The 18,932-nt window shown below is 38.9% G+C and overlaps 1 long non-coding RNA gene across 18 annotated transcripts in view; it reads right to left on the reverse strand.

Annotated features, from left to right (window-relative positions):
* LOC144303314 (uncharacterized) overlaps positions 1-16,629 on the reverse strand; it is a 395,489-nt gene extending 378,860 nt beyond the window's left edge. For 16 of the 18 annotated variants that reach the window (XR_013370380.1, XR_013370379.1, XR_013370382.1 and 13 more), the window contains exons 1-2: positions 2,491-2,601; positions 443-596 (exon numbers count right to left, since the gene is read on the reverse strand). This is a non-coding gene — a long non-coding RNA (uncharacterized LOC144303314). Of the gene's footprint in view, positions 1-442; positions 597-2,490; positions 2,602-14,281; positions 14,403-16,119 lie in introns of those variants that run through there. The other 2 variants (XR_013370381.1, XR_013370384.1) reach the window with 2 other exon arrangements.
* Between the last annotated feature and the right edge of the window lie 2,303 nt (positions 16,630-18,932).

Below are 18,932 nucleotides of genomic sequence, written 5' to 3' on the forward strand. Positions count from 1 at the left end.
TTCATCAGAACCTTCATTAAACAGCTGGAGGAACTGGGGCCCAAGGAGGTGAGGCCACCAATTAAGTACTTATGCAATATAAAAGACCTGAAATATGCCTACAGTAACCCTGACCCTTTGCTCAGTGCTCTTTCCATAGTACCATGGTCCCAAATAGAATCAACAGGGGCAGCCCAGGTGGCTCAGCGGTTTAGCGCTGCCTTCCACCCAGGGCATGATCCTGGAAACCTGGGATCGAGTCTCCCTTGCATGGAGCCTGCTTCTCATTCTGCCTGTGTCTCTGCCTCTCTCTCTCTCTCTCTCTCTCTCTCTCTCTCTCTCTCTCTCTCGTCTCTCATGAATAAATAAATAAAATCTTAAAAAAAAAACAGAATCAACAGAGACTATAATGCATGGAGAGTTACAATGTCAAATAGAGGCAGAAGTGTTCATGCAAAATTACCAGCAATAATACCAGAATGTAGGGCCATGAAGCAGGTCAGTCTGCTGCACAAAGCCAGAGGTGAGATTGGAACCAAGAGGCTTAAGGGAGAAATGTGTCCCTGCCCAAGACTGTAGGTTCTTCATTCTACTTCCCTGGGCTCCAGATTCCTCATCTGAAAATGGGGTTAATATTTCATAGAATTATTTTAAGAGCCAAATAAGAATCTATAAATATGCCGTTATAAAAAATACTTTATCACATTGTATCGCAATTGCTTCCTTGTCTATTTCTGTCATTAGATTCTATGCTTATTCCAAAATAATGCCTATGTTTTACTATTTTTTTATTCTCAGTGCCTATACAGAAAAGATGTTCAATTAGCATTGTATGGTGTTGTTGAATTCGTAATGATAACAATTGCTAACATATATTAAGCATTTATTATGTGTTAGGCATTGACATTAAGCACTTGATGTTATTTATTTAATCCTCATAGCAATCCAGTAAGACTGATATTATTGTTTTCAATGCACACCTGAAAAACTGAGACACAGAAAAGAGATTTGCTTGCCTGTTTCCAAAACTATTAAGTTGTGGAGAAAAGATTTAAACTGAGATGGTCAAATCAAGCTCTTAATATATTCTTCAAAAGCAGCAAAATGGGGTAATAAACTGAGAGTTATTAGCTACAGAATAAGACAAATGTCCTAGATGGAAAACTATGTGAAACATACCATACATCCACTGAAAAACATGAAATGCAAATTCCAGAAAGAATTTTGCTCACAATGACTGTTCTAACAAATAGAAGTTAGGGATGATTAGTGGACATCTCTAAGAATGATGTTGTGGAGGCCATGTCTCTGATTCAATGTATCTAAAAGAGAAAGATTCTCAAATATGCAATTGTGAAAGGAAGAGAAGAATCAGAAGGAGTGGGAAGGAAAGAGGAAACACAAGGACGTGGTTCACAGTGCACCAGGGATTAACCTCTGTGATCAACAACTTCACTGTTCTCATTTATAAACGTATGTACACACTGTGCTAAACAGTCCAATAGATGTGCCTGTTCACAATGCAGATGGAGGAGAATCAACAGAAGATGGCACTAGTCCTCTCTCATACGAACCACTGAATCACTATTTTAAACTATAAGTAGAATTGGCAAGGGTTTACAGAAACACATTAGTGATAGAGCCATAGTTATTCATGAAGTAAAGTTGTACATATCTGGGTTACATCCCAGACATTTTCAGGGACTTTTTGGGTAATCATAGTCATATTATCATCGAAAACTAATAATGGGCTGGCTGGACCACTGGCCTAACCCTATGTAATAGTCTTCATGAGATTTTGATATTTAATCAGTAATTAGCAACTACATTCATTTTATACAGTCTCTCTTTGAAGACAAGATGGGTTGTATGTTCCTGGGTTGCTAATTTTGCAGCTGGCATTGACTGAGCCCTTGGTGATTACAGTTTTCAAATTAACACTTGAAGGAAAGAGTTAATATCTAATTATCCTCTACAACTTACCTATATTCTACCAAATTTCTTAGTTCCTTAGAATCCAAATTTAATTAAATACATTTTATTATAATGTCCCAACATGTAAGTTAGTATTTCAAACATCTGGCATTTTCTAAAAAAAAAAAAAGCCTGTATTAGATAACTACATTTTTCAAAAGGTTTGTTTGTTTGTTTTTAATTCTCTCTCCATAAGCAAGTTTGGTTTTTGAAATTTTCACTTTCAAGGAAAAAAAAAGCAACAAAGCAAATCTCCAAAATAGAGTTTGCATTTTTATGCATCTTTAGCCAGACAAACATTAGTCCTTCCCCAGAACTGGAGCAGCTATTCTGAAGAATGTAAATTTGCTGTTTTCTCAATATGCAGATAGGCTGTTGTCACAGATCCCCATAGTAATGAACAACTTCTCAATATTTAATAAGCCTGGCATTCCTGTCCCCAGGCGGAGAGCACAGACAGTTGGTAGCCAGCTACTAACTGACCATTAAAATACAGAATCTCTCTTTAAAATGTGCTTCACAAATAGGTTATATCACCTGCAGTGGGCAGTGAATGCTGTCTTCTGCCGGGAGGTGGCCTGTTCTCCCTGCCTGAAGAGATCTGGCAGGAGCAAAAGCAAAGTTAGCCTGCTCAATATTCAAACAGGGGCTACAACACAATCCTGTCTTGTGACAGGGCTTTTAAAGGAGGAGGGGGGAGCCCTTCAACAACCCTACTTTTTGAAGTGTTTTAGGACCAAGAACTACCAAGCAAGTGAAAATTAGGAAATCAGCTATGAGATTTTTTTTTTTTTAATGTCAAAGAACGGAACTGTTCTGCAAATCTCTTTTTCATTCTTTTCGTGCGTGCTTGTACACAAGAGTGGTTTGTGCTGCCTCTGGTGTGCTGCGTGAGTATAAATATATTGCAACAATAATGCTCACTAATTAGATGAAGAAGCCTTAATTTAGAACAATAATATTTGAACATTTTAGAAGTGGCTTTTTTAATTCAAGGAGTAAAACTAATGTTAATATGATTATATGGGAATTCAGAAAATCATTAATACAATTAGGTCATTTTCTGAATAACAGAAAAGCTAATGAGTTCTCCTTGCTCTCTTATTGACCATTAAGACAAGATGTTTGACTGTAACTATAATTTCAGGTTAACACAAATATTCCAACAGTCATATTAAGCATATAGTGTTTTAAAATTCTTGAGTGGCCTACTACATCCCTGCCATCACTTCATAAAACCTGACTGCTTTTCTTCTTCACCAACAGCAATAGGAATTACTGTATTTTTCAGGACCACTTTCCATGAGGAAATGAGAATTTTTTTCTTCATTTCAAGAGAGTTGTTGCATACATAATGATGAAGGGGAAATGATAAAGAGGTGGAAGATAAAGATATGGATGATAGGTGACTTCCTGGCAAATAACTGACTCTTATGACCATCCTCTAAATAATGACTCTAATCCATGCCCCTAGAAAACTAAAAATGCATTAATTCAGAAGCATTAATTCTAAAAGTGTTTATAGTCATGTGTTGCTTAGCAGTAAAAGGAGCAAACCTGTTCTGTGTTTTGTCAGAAGACAAAACTAGGACCAGGGCTAACTGCTAAAACGAAGCAGATTCAGGGCCTCATGAGAATTTCTCAGCAGAGGTGTACAGTAATGCAATGAACAGGATAACGTATAAGGTAGAGGCTCAAATAGAGACTAAAAGACTATTTATCATGGGTGCTATTAATAGCATTTTCAAGAAAAAAATGTAGTATATTTTTCCCAAAACCTCACATAAAATCCCAAAATATAACACAAATGAAATCAGCACTGTTCTGGTTGAAGTAAAAGATGAAGAACCTAGAACTCCATTTATTCACCTTGTTCTTACCCCCAAGTCTCCTTAGGCAGTACCACAAGGCTGTAAGAAATAAAATTTAAAAACAACTGCAAAACTATGTGGTAGACTGTACTGACCCACCAATTCTCAAGTTTTCTGTACTGGGAAACACACAGCAAGTGATAATTAACATAGAGAACTTGAACATATATACAGATTCAAATATCCCAAAAAAATTCATGGAGAAGTAAAGCACCACAAGAATTCCCAGGCTCCACATATGCTAACAATACTTACAGGTCTCAGGAAACTAGCTATAACTCAGTCAGCCTCATCCACTCAAGGTATGTCCCAGAATACAAGAAAGTTCAAAATACAGTATTATTACTGATGTAGCCTTGAATCTATTCTAATTTGTGAAAGTAAGAAATTAAAAAAAATATTCACAACTTTAAGTACAGTATCAATAATGATCAATTCTTTGGGTCATACCTCACAACTGATCACTACACATCAGGGCATTTTAACCCTGAGCTTAAGAACCTTGGGTGACTAAAGTGGTATCCTCACCTAAACCAAAGCACAATGCTGATTCTACATACTAGGTAATGCTGAAACAAAGTGAACATTTTTATTAGCTTATACAACTGTTTTGAAATATCCTAATTTTTAGGATTTTATATATAAAAGTAAACAGTAGTCAATTTCTCTTTGTTCAGCCAGAGGTTTAGGCCTCATCTAAAAAGTTGCCTAATGAAACTTTATTGCCCCTGCTCCTTTGAAACTATTTCAAAGTATTCAATATTGTGATCGGCAGCTTAGGTTTATCCATGTGGTAGACTTTAAAACAATGAGACATCTTTTAAAGAACTTTTCTGAGTATTTATGATTCACCAGACATGGTTGTGAACATTTTATAAGCATTAGCTCATTTAGGTTCCACAAAAAACCCATGATACGACCATTGTTGTTACTAACCCCTTTTCATGGATGTGGAAACTGAGGCTTAGTGGAGCTAAGTAGCTTACTGAGTTCTACACAATAAAGAAGCTTTAAAGCTGGGATTTGAACTCAGGCAAACCTGACCCCATAGCACACAAGCTTAACCTTTACACTAGGCAAGAAGCCAGAAAAATCCTACTATCTAGAATGAAATTGAAGAGGCAGTTCACAAAAGAACTGATTCTCAAGTTGTTATATGAGCTTCTCATCTCTGTTCTATGTTGTCAATGAGCGACAAAAGAAAAAGACATAAATAAAATGGAGTTAAGGAACTGGAGGAAAGGGTATGGTAAGCTACTTTTCTTGTAAAAGACAAAAAATGTCAAGAATTCTGATTACTTCACCCAAAGGTCAAAAGAGAATTTTTTTCTTTTGAGAAGATAAAGATGAAATGTGTTGGCTCACCCTGGGGCTAAAGAATAATTAGAAACACCCCTCCACAACTATTGATGAGTCCAGGGGCACTGGCTCCCTGCTGGACGCAATGCAGTGCTGGGGAGCCTCCTGGAGGGCCAGCCTTGAGCAAAACACACAGGAGACCTGTGGCTCCCCAGAAGGGACTGTGCTGTCAGCCTTGTGACAACTACAGCAATAGTATCATTGACAGCATATCTAGAGAATTGTTTAGAATTATAAAACATCCTAGCAATCATGGAGTTTGAGCCACACAATCAGCCTGTGAAGTATATGTTATCACCTGGTCTACAGATGAGGAAATTGAGACACACAGAGTTATTAAGAGCCTTACTCAAAGCTTCCCAGCTGGTTAAGGGCAGAGTTGGGACTCAGATACAATGTCAAAGCACCTCTTTCTCATCACACCCCTTGATGCAGATGTTACTCACTGACTAGATTGGCAGTACAGTCTCAGGGACAGTGTACAGGATGCCCTGGCCTCACATCTTGGCTCTACCATCTACTAGTTGCTGGATGACCCTTAGCAAGTTACTTGACCTCCCTAAGACTGTTTTCTAAGCTGTAAAATGAGAATCATAACAGTACATGTCTCATAGAACTTTTGTTGTAATTAACTGAAATTTAAGGAGTTAATGTATAGAAAGAGAAAGCAAAGTGGCTAGTAATACTAAGCATTCAATACATGTTCATTTTTATCATTAATCATTCATTTAACAAAATTTGATCACATGGTTATTCTGCACCAGGCCTATATGCTTGGGCCTGATGATATGTGATAAACCAGACATGGTATGTGATAAACTCTGCTTGGCAGTTGATCACAGACCTTGGGAGACCAACACAATGAGAGATTTATAAGATAAGAAGTACAATGGCAAGTTATGATACAGGATATCATGCAGGCATATAAAAAAATGGCTTTTTACCTAGAGCAATCAAAGCAAGATGCTTGAAGAGTTTATAAAACAAGTATTTTTTAATACCAAGAAAAATGCAACAAATTGAAACACCATTCCAAATTAAATATCAATGTTACAATACTTAATAAAAATAAACAACACAACTCTGAGATTTAGAGCTGAAGACCTAGTTTATTTATTTATATATTTTTAAAAATTTCATTTATTTATTCATGAGAGACACAGAGAGAGAGGGGGAGAGAGAGAGAGAGAGAGGTACAGACACAGGCAGAGGGAGAAACAAGCTCCATGAAGGGTGCCTGACATGGGACTCAATCCCGGGTCTCCAGGACCACAACCTGGGCCGAAGGTGGCACTAAACCGCTGAGCCACCCGGGCTGCCCTGAAGACCTAGTTTATTTTTTTTTAAATATTTTATTTATTTATTCATGATAGTCACACAGAGAGAGACAGAGAGGCAGAGACACAGGTAGAGGGAGAAGCAGGCTCCATGCAGGGAGCCTAACGTGGGATTCAATCCCGGGTCTCCAGGATCACGCCCCGGGCCAAAGGCAGGCGCCAAACCGCTGCACCACCCAGGGATCCCTGAAGACCTAGTTTAAATCCCAATTCCAAAACCTACCAACTATGTGACTTTAAATAACTGAACTTCTCTGGACCTCAATTTATTCATCCCTAAAACTGAGATATAACAGCTATGCACCTCATAAGGTTATTATATATGTGAAATTTTTTTGTAAATTTAAAAATGTCATTATAGGGATGCCTGGGTGGCTCAGTGGCTGAGCACCTGCCTTTGGCCCAGGACATGATCCTGGAGTCCCAGGATCGAGTCCCACATTGGGCTCTCAGCATGGAGCCTGCTTCTCTCTCTGCCTATGTCTCTGCCTCTATGTGTCTCTCATGAATAAATATCTTTTAAAAAATTAAAAAAATAAAAATGTCATTATAATTACTACTAACTACAGGAAATGAGGAAGTCACAAAGTGGAAGAAAAGAAATGCTCAGGCACTTGCTGGGGTGTTTGGGCAACCACAGAGAGCAGAAGTCTCGTCATGCTCCCAGAGTCTGAGGTGTGCACAAGAAGTGACATTTCTCATTGAACAGAGCAAGCAAGGATTTTGCCAAAATTTTAAATCTACACAACTAGTTCTCTCCCTTCCTTCTTTCTCTCAGGCCCTAAGTACTCTTCAGAGATTTGAACATACTGACCTGGGGAAGCCACACTATTAGTCTGTGAGTATTTAGAACTGAAGGCTGCCACCTGCCTCCATCTTGGGGAGCCCTTTTGTCCCATAGCTCGCTTCCTAGCTGCAGAGAAGGGTAGCTATTCCTAAGCTATCTACAGAAATGTTTCTCTTCGCTACAATTCTTCTGGAGGCCCAGCCAAAAAATAGTAAATTGAGCCATAAGAGGTGAAGTCTCAGTTTGCCATGTGGACAAGGACAGTGAATGGCACTTGCAGATGGCACAATCTGAGGAACAATACAGTGTCATAAAAGAGTCTGGGGATTGAGAGAATGAGGAGCAGAGCAAGGTATACAAAGGAGATGAAAGAACTGGGGAAGTGAAGGGCCACATGGCAAGACAAGGTTAGTTTAGGTTTTATTATGGTAAGTATATAGAGAGGAACAGGGCTTTTCTGAAGAGGTCACTTTGGCCATAGAATAGTAAAGAATAGACTAGAAGCTGAGGAAACTAGTGGCAGAAAGGCCACTTACCCTAAAGGCCCATAATGAGGGCACAGACTCCATACCAGTGTGCCTGGGAAGAAAGGGGAAGGATTCAAGAATGACTTAAGGCAAAAGCAACAGGATTTGGAGACTAGTTGGCTGTAAGAGAATGAAGCAAAGAGTAAAATCAACACAATACTTTCCTGGGTGACTGGACTAATGGACTATGGCTTTGTCAAAATAGTCAATTTCAATAAAAATAGTATCACCTTACATTGAAAATGAGATTTCTTATTTTTATTATAAACCTCATTTGATACTTCCATGAATTAGGAGTTGTTGGGTCAGGTAATACCTCTTCTTTATGGTGGTTGAGGCTCAGAGAGACTAATGCTTGCCTCAGTTTCTGCAGACAGCTGTAAGAGGGAAGGATTAGCATTAGCCCCATCAACTCCTGTTTGAGAAATAGGTCTCAAGTTGTATGCCAACTGGTAATAACTATGTGAAGCACTATGCTGAGATTCTGGTCTGGCCTTGGAAAGCAAGATACTGTGACAAATTGGCAATGTCTGCCATGACACCAGGAAAGGAGAGTGGCAGTTTGTCAGGTATTTGCCACCCTTGCATTAGACTATGCTGACTCGTTAGAAATAGATAGAATGAGAAGTCAGATTGTCTTGGATCTAGCAAATAGCTCCTAAAAAATTGACCTTTCTGGGTACAGATCACATATTGTACCAACTGACAAAAACTGATACCCACAAAAGTGTGAGGTGAACCAAACATGCCTAAAGTCCTTCCAGTCCTATCCTTATCTCAACACTGTCAAATAGGAGGCTTCCTTTTACCAGACAACCAAAGTCCTGTTCCAACATTTCAATTGCCAAAAGTGTACCCCCACTCCATACCTCCCTTGAAATTTTAGGCAATGCAACATTTTCTTTATGCCCATCAGAAGACCTTTTCTTAGAAAGCAACAAAAAATGGAAAAAGACACTGGATTTGAGGACTTCCGTTCTTTATCTGTTTAAAAAAAGAGTATTAATACCCTAATCTCAGAGGTGTTGAAAGGATTAAATAACACATGGACCTGCATGACATATAACGATCATTCTATTAGCACTTTAAAATTCTTGTTTATACAATAAACTGATAGGATAAAAGGATGCAATATTTTGGTCAAATAGGCTTTTGGTGCCCTTAAAGTCCTATCACTGCTTAGAAGTCGTTTTCTAGCTTCAGATGACAAATGTTTCCATAATCTGATGGCTGCACCATTTATTTCAGACAAAATGAATCCAAATTATTTACAAGTGGTGCTTAATGTTTAAAGTCAAAGATCAAAATAAAAATTGTTCCTAAGTCCAACTATCATACTCTAAGACTACTCAATCAATTCAACAAAATTAGTGATAAAAGTTGCTTCTAACCTAAAATTCCAGGAGTCCATGAGTTGGTAATTTTTTTTTCTCAATAAAGCAAAACATTCTCATGAACAACATGCGGAAGCAGGAGACTGAGCCTAACAGCAGTTAGGAGTGCAGACTGTGCAATCAAACAGACATGAATTTGAATTCTAGCTCTTTCATTTACTCGCTATGTGGACTTGGGAAAGTTACTCAATTGCTCATAACCTCAGATTTCTCATCTATAAAATGGGTAATGGCAACTTTAGAGGGCTTGATCAAACTAAAAAGAAGTAATGTATATAAAGCACTTTTAGCAAAGTGCCTGATACATAGCAGGTGCTACAAATAGCAGTTATTTTATATAGATTCATTAAAGAGATATAAAAAAATGGTCAGGTCTACCAATACACCGACTAGCATCAGTTGACATGACCTTGCCTTTCCAATGCAGTTTCCCAATTATAATAACTTTGTCTTCCCAGAATAGCAGGTGTAAACTACAGACTTTTCAAGAATAAACTCCACCCATCAATCTGTATTTTTGATAATGTATATAACAAGCATAAAAGGGATGAACAAAAATTCAGATAGAGTTGGCCCAAACATCTTGGTATTGTGTAAGTATCATTAAGAGATACTTCATAATTATTATTAAAATTATTTTATGACGGTCGTCATTTTCCATATAAAAGAACAAAGTTCTCATTTGACACTGAAAAACTCAGTCAGTCACAGGAATTAAGCCAATGAAATCACTATTTTTCAAGCTCTTGGTACATACTTAGCACAGTTCTAGGCACGGAGATAGAAGAAAAGTGTAAAATATGGCTTCTATGTATAATTTATCACCTTACTAAGGAGATGTGATTGGACAAAGGGATTCCATTCAAAGCCATAACTACCAGACCCTAATCAAGATCCAATAACTAGAGCTCACCCCACAACGAGGTGAGACAGCATAAAGCTAATATTTGGAAAAAACTGGGTTTTCCAGTCCTTATCATAAATGCCCAGGTAGCTAAGGAGTCTTTTTGAGAAGAAATGAAGCCATTTTTTTGAAAGCCTCAGGCAGTTGACCATAACTGAAGAGAACATTACCAATTTTCTCTGGGCTATTTATCTTTATTGGCACTATTTTTACAGGCAAACAAGAGGCACTATTTGTTCCCATATAGAATTCAATTATTATAACTTTCAGAAACCCCTTCCCTGCCACTATCACAATCACCACACATATACACACACACACGTGCGCGCACACACACACACGCGCGCACACACACACATATAACAGCTCCAGAATTCTTAACTGTGACTCTACTGCTCAGCAATACCATATGTGTGATTCTTGTTACAACCAACTTTTTTCTTGAGAACCCATTTGCTAGACTCCTAAGTAGGAAGCATTTTCCCCTACCCTTATTCCAGTCAGCTATCAGAAAATCCATTAGACAACCTTCTCCCTCAGAACAAAAGGGCTTCCAGGATGTTTCACAAGCTCTTCTCTGTGGGTTTGAAATTATACACAGCAGTGCCAAAGGTAAGGCATTTCTAGAGGTTTTTTTTCTTTTCTTTTCTTTTTTTTATTACAGTTCTGGGTTGGTTTTTTTTTTTTTTTTTTTTTTTTCCCCCTGCTCCCTCTCCCTCTTGTGGTATATATTTGTGGCCTACAGCAATCGCTTTAGACTTTTTAGACACGTCCGGATAGAGATAGATGACACAAGTGATCTACTTATCTTCCTTTCCCATCACCAATAAAAGTGACAGCCCGCCTAATTAGGCCTAATAAAGCAGCCGCAAAAAGAGTGGCGCAGCGGCGATCTAAAGAGAGATGGCACTGACCCGGAGATACAGGTGCTGCCTTAAGGCATTGCTGCTATTACTTTATCTCCAATACATTACAGCTCTGCTCATGCCATATTCAAATGCAAGTAGCATGTTTTTCTCCTCAATTCTTAGATCAAGAACAAAAAAAAAAATCCCATCTAATCAAAAAAGGCACTGACAATTTTTCAGCCCCACATTAAAAGCAAAGAGTCATTCAGAACAGTGCACTCCATATTCTATTTTATAATATCACTTTAAGCTATTGCTTTGAATCTCAGACATTTCTTTGTTAAGAAGGAAAATCAAAAATTCATCAGAAGAAGTTCTTTCTTCCCCCCTCTCTTTTTTTTTCTTCCAGGGCTAGCATGGGGTTTGGAGCTGGAACCAACATTTGTAGAAGTTAGGGGTTCTTAAGCAATTATTGGCGATGAGAGTTTGACACGCTTGAGAGTTGTCAACAACTGACTTTAAACAAAGTGGAAGGAAAGAGAAATAAACGGTGCTCTCAGCAAAATTAATATACAGGCCTGCAAATTAATGATGTCGTGTATTTTTTAAACAAGGGAAAAATATCTGAACTTTGCATGAAACAGCATTTTAAGTACATCTTTGCAAAAATTATCAGATTGTCAAAGGGCATCAAAGTGAATTGAGTCTGCAACTATTCATAATATTTCCACATATGCTAAATGCAAAATTTATCTTACTTTGTTCGCCTGTTCTGTAGCAATTATTTAAAGCTATTAGAAAGGGGAAGATGTCCTTGATCTGAAGTTCCAGTGCTTGTTACACAGCAGTTATTATAAGAAACATAACCCCCTACTTTGCCCTTATGCACGTGCACGCGTACACACATACACACACTCTCTCTCTCTCTCTCTCCAACATAAGCTACTACTTACTACTGACCAGATGCTACTCAGTCCTGTGCATTCCATCTCACTTTTAACTTATTCCTGCAAATAACCCATCCACTCATATGAATTTGATTGCTACATGTATGCAAATAAGTTTCTCCAATCTCTACTTCCAACTAGTAGTTCTAACACTCTTCTATATCCAAAATGAAACTCATGATCTTCTTCCCACCCTTGCCCAATATGAACCCCCTTCAAACATTCTCCTCTCCAACATTCCCCCATTTCCAGTAGTAGGTATAGCTCTCTATTGATAAGCTGTAATTCATCCTGACTCCTCTTTCTCCTCTGTGCTTTCCAAGATGAGGGTGATGTCATAATCATAGCCATCACCTATGGAGGGCCTGCCAGGTGTTCTGCAGGATGACATACATGTTACATATAATGGTTAATTTAATTACATAACAATTCTGTGGAATAGGCATATTTTGTCATGTTTTAACCAGTGATGAAACTTTGAGAAGTAATATAATTTGTACAAGGCTGTACAGACATAGTAAGTAGCAGAACTGACAGTTGAGTCAGCAGAACCTGCTGACTATCACAGCAAAGCTGTTTTTTTAAAAAAAGGAGGGGGGACCTTTGGAACTGGTGGCCAGTTGTCTCATTTCATCGTGTGTATCTTCACAATTATGCATACCAATCACTTCTCTGGATACTAGAATGGGCCCTTAGCCAAGTTTTTCACCTCTAGTGTCCTACATAAGAACAGGTCCCATTTCCTCACATATGAAATTCCTGAAACTGCCCCCTATCAGCTGGCTAACACTGGGAGACTCACTTACCCAGTGTGAGTCCCAATATCCTATTCTACAAAAGGGGATTTATGAGTGCTCACCTTGGAGGTTTCTGGTCAGGATCAATGAGGCTGTATGGAAAGGGTCTGGCACAGTACCTACCACCCAGCAAGCCCAATTACTAGCAATTTCTATTGTTACTGTTATTCCTTCCTCTCATATCATGCCTCACCACCCCTTGGAAGCTCAGCTTAAGAGGCTTTTTGCAAAATCAAATGTCAAATCAGGGAAAAACTGAGCTTAGAATTTCACAGATCTTGGGCAGCCCGGGTGGCTCAGTGGTTTAGTGCCGCCTTCAGCCCAGGCCCTGATCCTGGAGACCCGGGATCGGGTCCCATGTAGGGCTCCTTGCATGGAGCTTGCTTCTCCCTCTGCCTGTGTCTCTGCCTCTCTTTCTCTTTGTGTCTCTCATGAATAAATAAATAAAATCTTTTTTTTTAAAGGAATTTCACAGATCTCACTTGAATTCTGAAGTTTGCCATTTATTACCTTGTGACATTGGGCAATGTCACTTACCTCTCTAGTCCTCAGGTTTTTCTTTCTTTTTTTTTTTTCTAGTCCTCAGTTTTATCAATAGTAAAAAAGGGTATGATAGCACAGGCTGCTCAGTGTTGGTAAAACAAAAAAAAAACAAAAAAACAAAAAAAAAGTTCTAAGTGTGATCATAGAGAGCTCCTAGTGCTATGCCTGATATACAACAAATCATCTCATTTAATCAGAAAGAGGAGGAAGAGCTGTTGTACTATTCTACTACATGCCAGGCACAAGCTAAGTACTTCACATACACTTTATAGTCCCTGATCCCTTCACTAACCCTATGAAGTCACTCCCAGAATCTCTAGTTTTTAGATTAGAAAATTGAGGCTTAGAGAGATCATGTAACTTCCCTAAATCACACAGCTAGTCAGCGGCTGAGATTTTAACCTAAGCTGCCTCTCTCCAGAAATTAGCCCTAAATCTTCTTGAATAATTATAGTCCCTTTTTCCTCCCTCTAGGAAGACTTCATTGAGTAACAGTTGCACTCCATCCTTCATCAACCAAGAACACACACATTTGGTCATATGTGAAGTTCAAAAACAGGCAAAACCAAGCCACATCTAAAGAAATCAGAACTGTGGTTCCTTTTGGGAAGAGTTCATGGATTGAGTGGGAAGGACACAAGAGAACTTTCTGGGGTGATAAAAGTTCTGTATATTTCTTAATTCGAGTGTTGGTCACATAGATGTCAGAATCCATCAAATTGTACACTTTAGATTTATGCATTTTAATGTATATAAACTACAAAATATACTTCAATATAAAAAGACAAGACAAAATGAGATAAATTATACAAAACTAGCAAGTGTCAAGCAAACAATATAGCACTATATATTTCAAACGCTCAGTAACTATTTAATAATAATTCCCACCAAATGTCAAACACTGTGGTTGGGGACAGAAATAGCATGGTGGTCAATCATTACTATCACTTATGTGGTATCCATAACTCTCACTGTTTAATAGTGAGTGCAGCTGGACACAGAATGGTAACTTACCAATAGAAAGTAGACAATAAAAGAGCTGAAGCTGAAAGCTGACTGTGCCCATGGTCAGGTGGTAGATAGTAAATGGTAGGCACCATTCACTGTGGGAATGGTGCCATCAGAAAGGCAGACACTACAATGAAAGGATAATCATAGGAAACAGAGAAGAGTCCAGGTAACCTTAGCAATAGAAAGGAGGAAGGAGTATGCCCTGATAGGCAAGCAGAGCACATCAATATATCCAGTACAAGGGCACCATTATAGAGCAGGCACCCATTTACCCAAATCCAGGGACAAGGTAAGGCCCTGGCAATAATATCGGTCCAAGCACCAGGGTGGGGCAGACTAACATAGTGCTGGCTGATGCTGAGATGCACTAGAGTCCATGCTCACCTCCTCTGTCCAGAACTGTCCCCCAGCAGGAGCAGGGAATGACAAAAGACTCCCAAGTATGGGGAGAAAAGAGATATGGGGTCAAGGCAAAGCAGATCCCAACATAAACACTTTCCAGGCTTTCAGGGTAAAAAGCTCATCTGCAAGAGGGCAACTGGTCAATAACATGTATCCTCAGATTAACTATGGAATTCCATGGGAATGGTAGTACATCTTGGGACTTGCACAGGGCTCCTGATACATGTGTTCTGTATTCAAACTAAAAACAGTCACTTGGAACTCAGATGGACCTGGGTTTAAAATCAGCTCTGCTGGGGCACCTGGATGGCCCAGTCACTTAAGTGTCTGCATTGAGCTCAGGTCATAACCCCAGGGTCCTGGAATGAAGCTCCACATAGGGCTCTCTGCTTAGTGGGGAGTCTGCTTCTTCCTTTCCCTCTGCCTACTGATCACCCTGCTTGTGCTCTCGCTATAAATAAATAAATAAATAAATAAATAAATAAATAAATAAATAAATAAAATCAGCTCTGCCACTTACTGTCTGACTGACCTTGTGGGTCTCAGAGTTCTTTTCAGTAAAATGGAGATGATAACAGTAACTGCCACTTAAGTCTTTTAAAAAGATTCAGTGAGGTAATGTTTGTAAAATTCATAACAGTGCCTGACACATAGTAAGTGTCCAACAATATAAAGTACTGTTATTAAGAGCTGAATGACAACTCAAAGCAGAGGAGCCAGCACACAATGGGATGTGCTTTAGTTTTATGTAAAACATAAATGGCAACAACACTGGGGTGGTCACTCATATTATTTTATTCATGCCCTCTATACAATATGGCCAATAGGAGAATTTCCATTCCATAATAGTAAAAGCTGAAAATCCCTTTTTAATAACTCTTGGGAAGAATTCTTCAGGTTACTCAGAGGCTTAATTTGCAAACGAGTGGGTGTCCTCCAATAGCCTTGGTGACCAAAAATGGCAAACCCCACAAGTACATTCAGTATGTGACCACCAATCTGGTTTGAAGGACTAAGCACAGTAAGTAGTACTGCTTTTCATGACTGGTTGGATTCTACTGAGTGGCAGGCAACTGGCTTTTGCATTTCCTACACTTGGCTTTCTGCTTCCTCTTTTAAATACACCTCTTTAGGTAACTGATCAGCAAACCAAATGCAAAGAAATGCCTTTGCTAACAAAATACATGTGGCCATTGCTGGCTCAGCATTGCTCTATCTCAGGATCAACTGGTAAAAAATTGAACTAAAGTCTTTAATTTTTAATGAAATTAAGTAATGTGCTTTCCTGCTTAGGCCCACCTTTCCTTCTAAGGAATGTGCACATATACACACACACACACACACACACACACACACACATACACAAAAGTGATAATGAAACATGATAACAAGAGATAATGAAAGCTGTTGCAAGAAAACAAAAGCAAGAACAACTTTACCTGTAAAGAGGCAGAGGAACTCCACGTAAGCCTTTCCTATTTTGAAAGTCATGTACTTAGACGTCCCAGGTTCCAGAACTGTTTAGTGAACTCCAGAACAACATGGGAAACAGGCAGTCCTGGGACTGAGTGGTTTTACACTGAGAACATCTTCCATATCACAAAATGAAGGTTTCATGCAGTATCTTGCCCCCCTTCCCTCACCTTCCAACAGCACTATCACTTCTTACCAGAGGGAAAAAAAATTGCTCTTTAAATATTGACTTTCTCAGTCACTGCCAAGGTCAACCAGTCAGCCGTGAACCACATTTGTTGCTGCCATCTTTTACAGATCTTGAACTATGCTGCTTGCCAAAAACTATCTCCAGGGCAACAGCAAAGCTGACGTAACTATCCTGAGCTGAGATTCTAGGCATCTGAGCCAGGAATGCAGGGAACAATTGCTTCCTTCAGTGTAGGAGTCATCATTCAATGTCCTTCTAGTGACATGTCTCAATGATACCACAAACCTCTACATTCTGAGTCCTTACCCTTCACTGCAAGGCTCCCAAGCCAACTTTGCCTTGTGAAGCTAATCATCATTATCACTAACAATTAATTTAATAGTTACTACATGAGAGGCACTGTTCTAAATTAGTCTACATCTATGACTACCACTACTACCACTAATAGTAATAGCTAATACTTAGATAGCATGTATTATTTGTCAGGCACTGTTTCCAGAATTGTATTATGTGTAATCCTCGTAATATCCCTAAGAAATAGGTACCATTATTATCCCTGTTTCACAGATGAGGAAACTGCAACACAGAGTGGTTAAGTAACTTACCTGAGGACATGTCTAGCCAATGGAAAAGCTAACCTTCTAACACAGGCTGCCTAGCTCTAGAGCCTGCTGTCCACATATACATGCCCTCAGGTCTCATGGGAAAGACAGACCTGTAATAATCAATCAATAGTCCTGGTTCCTTTAAAGAGGAACTCAGGAAGGGCTTCTGAGACCTGGTCCACCTTCTCAGAGAGAGTGACTCTTGAAGGATCAGGAGGAGTTAAGTCAGGGAGGAAAGAAAAGGAAGAGCTTTCTTAACAGGGGGAATAGTACAGACACAGACCTGGGATGGGGAGGAGAGAAGAGTTTACTCAGGAAACTCTAGGCATTTCTATAAAGTTAGAGCAAAGGTCACAGAGGGGAAGAATTTAGAAATAATAGTGAAGAAGGTACTGAACCTAGTCCACACTAGTGCTGCTGCTCATCTAAAGTTGGACTGATCCTGAAAACAATGGCAGCCTCTAAAGGATAGAAGCCAAGGGGCTGTCTGTCACATGGTCTCCCTTTTCAGGAATATCCCTTGGCAATCACAAAGACATGAAAGAGAAACTAATTAGGAAGCTATCAGAGTAATCCAGGTGAGAAATGATGAAAGTTTGAACTAACACAATGTCAGTAATTATAAACACAGGAGAAAACATCCAGTCTTGAAGATTTTGATATTGCTTTAATAAGAAAATACCTGTGTAGACAGGAATCCTCAAAGTTCTTTTCCCTTCAAGGATTGACTGTAGTTAACCCATTCTCCATGGACCTCATACTGTTATATCTTGAAATCAAACATAAATGAGCTCACCATTTTAAGTTTCATTACAATAAAACTCAACTGCTTAGCTGTTTTCATTATTTAATAAAATATTTAATTAACCAAATATTAACAGTTCATGTCTATCTTATAAAAAAAATCTTTATCATCACCATCCTTCTCCTCTACAACATCCTCTTTCACACGAAGCAATTTTTACCACAAAAATTTATGGAATTCTCTATTATGTCTCACCTTGGGCCATGGCTCTTCAAATAATGCCTATAACCTACCAGGAATCCAAAGGCTGTTTGACCTCTTACAAATCTGTGCAGATCAGTGACATCACACCTGGCTCATACTAGGCACTCAAAAGTTTAGTGAAAAAAAATCATGGGGTGCCTGGGTAGTTCAGTCAATTAAACATCTACTTTCAGCTCAGGTCATGATCCCATGATGGGCTTCCTACTCAATGGGGAGCCTGTTTCTCACCACCCCCCCACCTTGTGCACGTGTGCTTTCTCTCTCAAATAAATAAATAAAATCTTTTTAAAAATCAGTGATTAGGTGGCACCTATAACTGGACATGAACAACTATTATACAGTATGTCACAAATCTACATATTATCCCATTATGTTCTCACAAAAATATATGCCATTTTACCTCTTTTCTTTGGCAAGGTGTCCTAAGGGATATCTTAACTATAAAAACAGTGGCTTAGGTGATTCAGTTATGGTGGACTACAGACCAAAAGAGTTTGAGAAACTGCTAAGGTACTTGGGAGGTCTCACAGAAACCACTTCTGATAACCTTTATAATCACCAGAAAGAAGCTGGACTGGGATCATTTGAAACAGGCGATAAATATATTCCACAAATTATGAGGATTTTAGAAGATATTGGAAGAGACTGGCCCAGAAAGCTGAAGAGATTCACCTAAGGTCACAGCCAATCAGTGGCAAAACTGGGACCAGGATGCACATAATCCTTAATTCTCAGACCGGTCTTCTTTTCATTATTTCATGCTGCCTCCTCACTCTGTATAAAAATATAACTTGAAATTTGATGGTATACAAAGCCAAGGATATGCAAATAATGCTGAAATGGTAAACAAGCCTCAGAAATCCTAATTTTGGGACGCCTGGGTGGCTCAGCAGTTGAGCATCTCCCTTCAGCACATGTCATGATCCCATGGTCCTGGGATTGAGTCCTACATTGGGCTCTCTGCATGGAGCCTGC

The sequence above is a fragment of the Canis aureus genome, chromosome 32, assembly GCF_053574225.1.
Source record: "Canis aureus isolate CA01 chromosome 32, VMU_Caureus_v.1.0, whole genome shotgun sequence".
Taxonomy (NCBI): domain Eukaryota; kingdom Metazoa; phylum Chordata; class Mammalia; order Carnivora; family Canidae; genus Canis; species Canis aureus.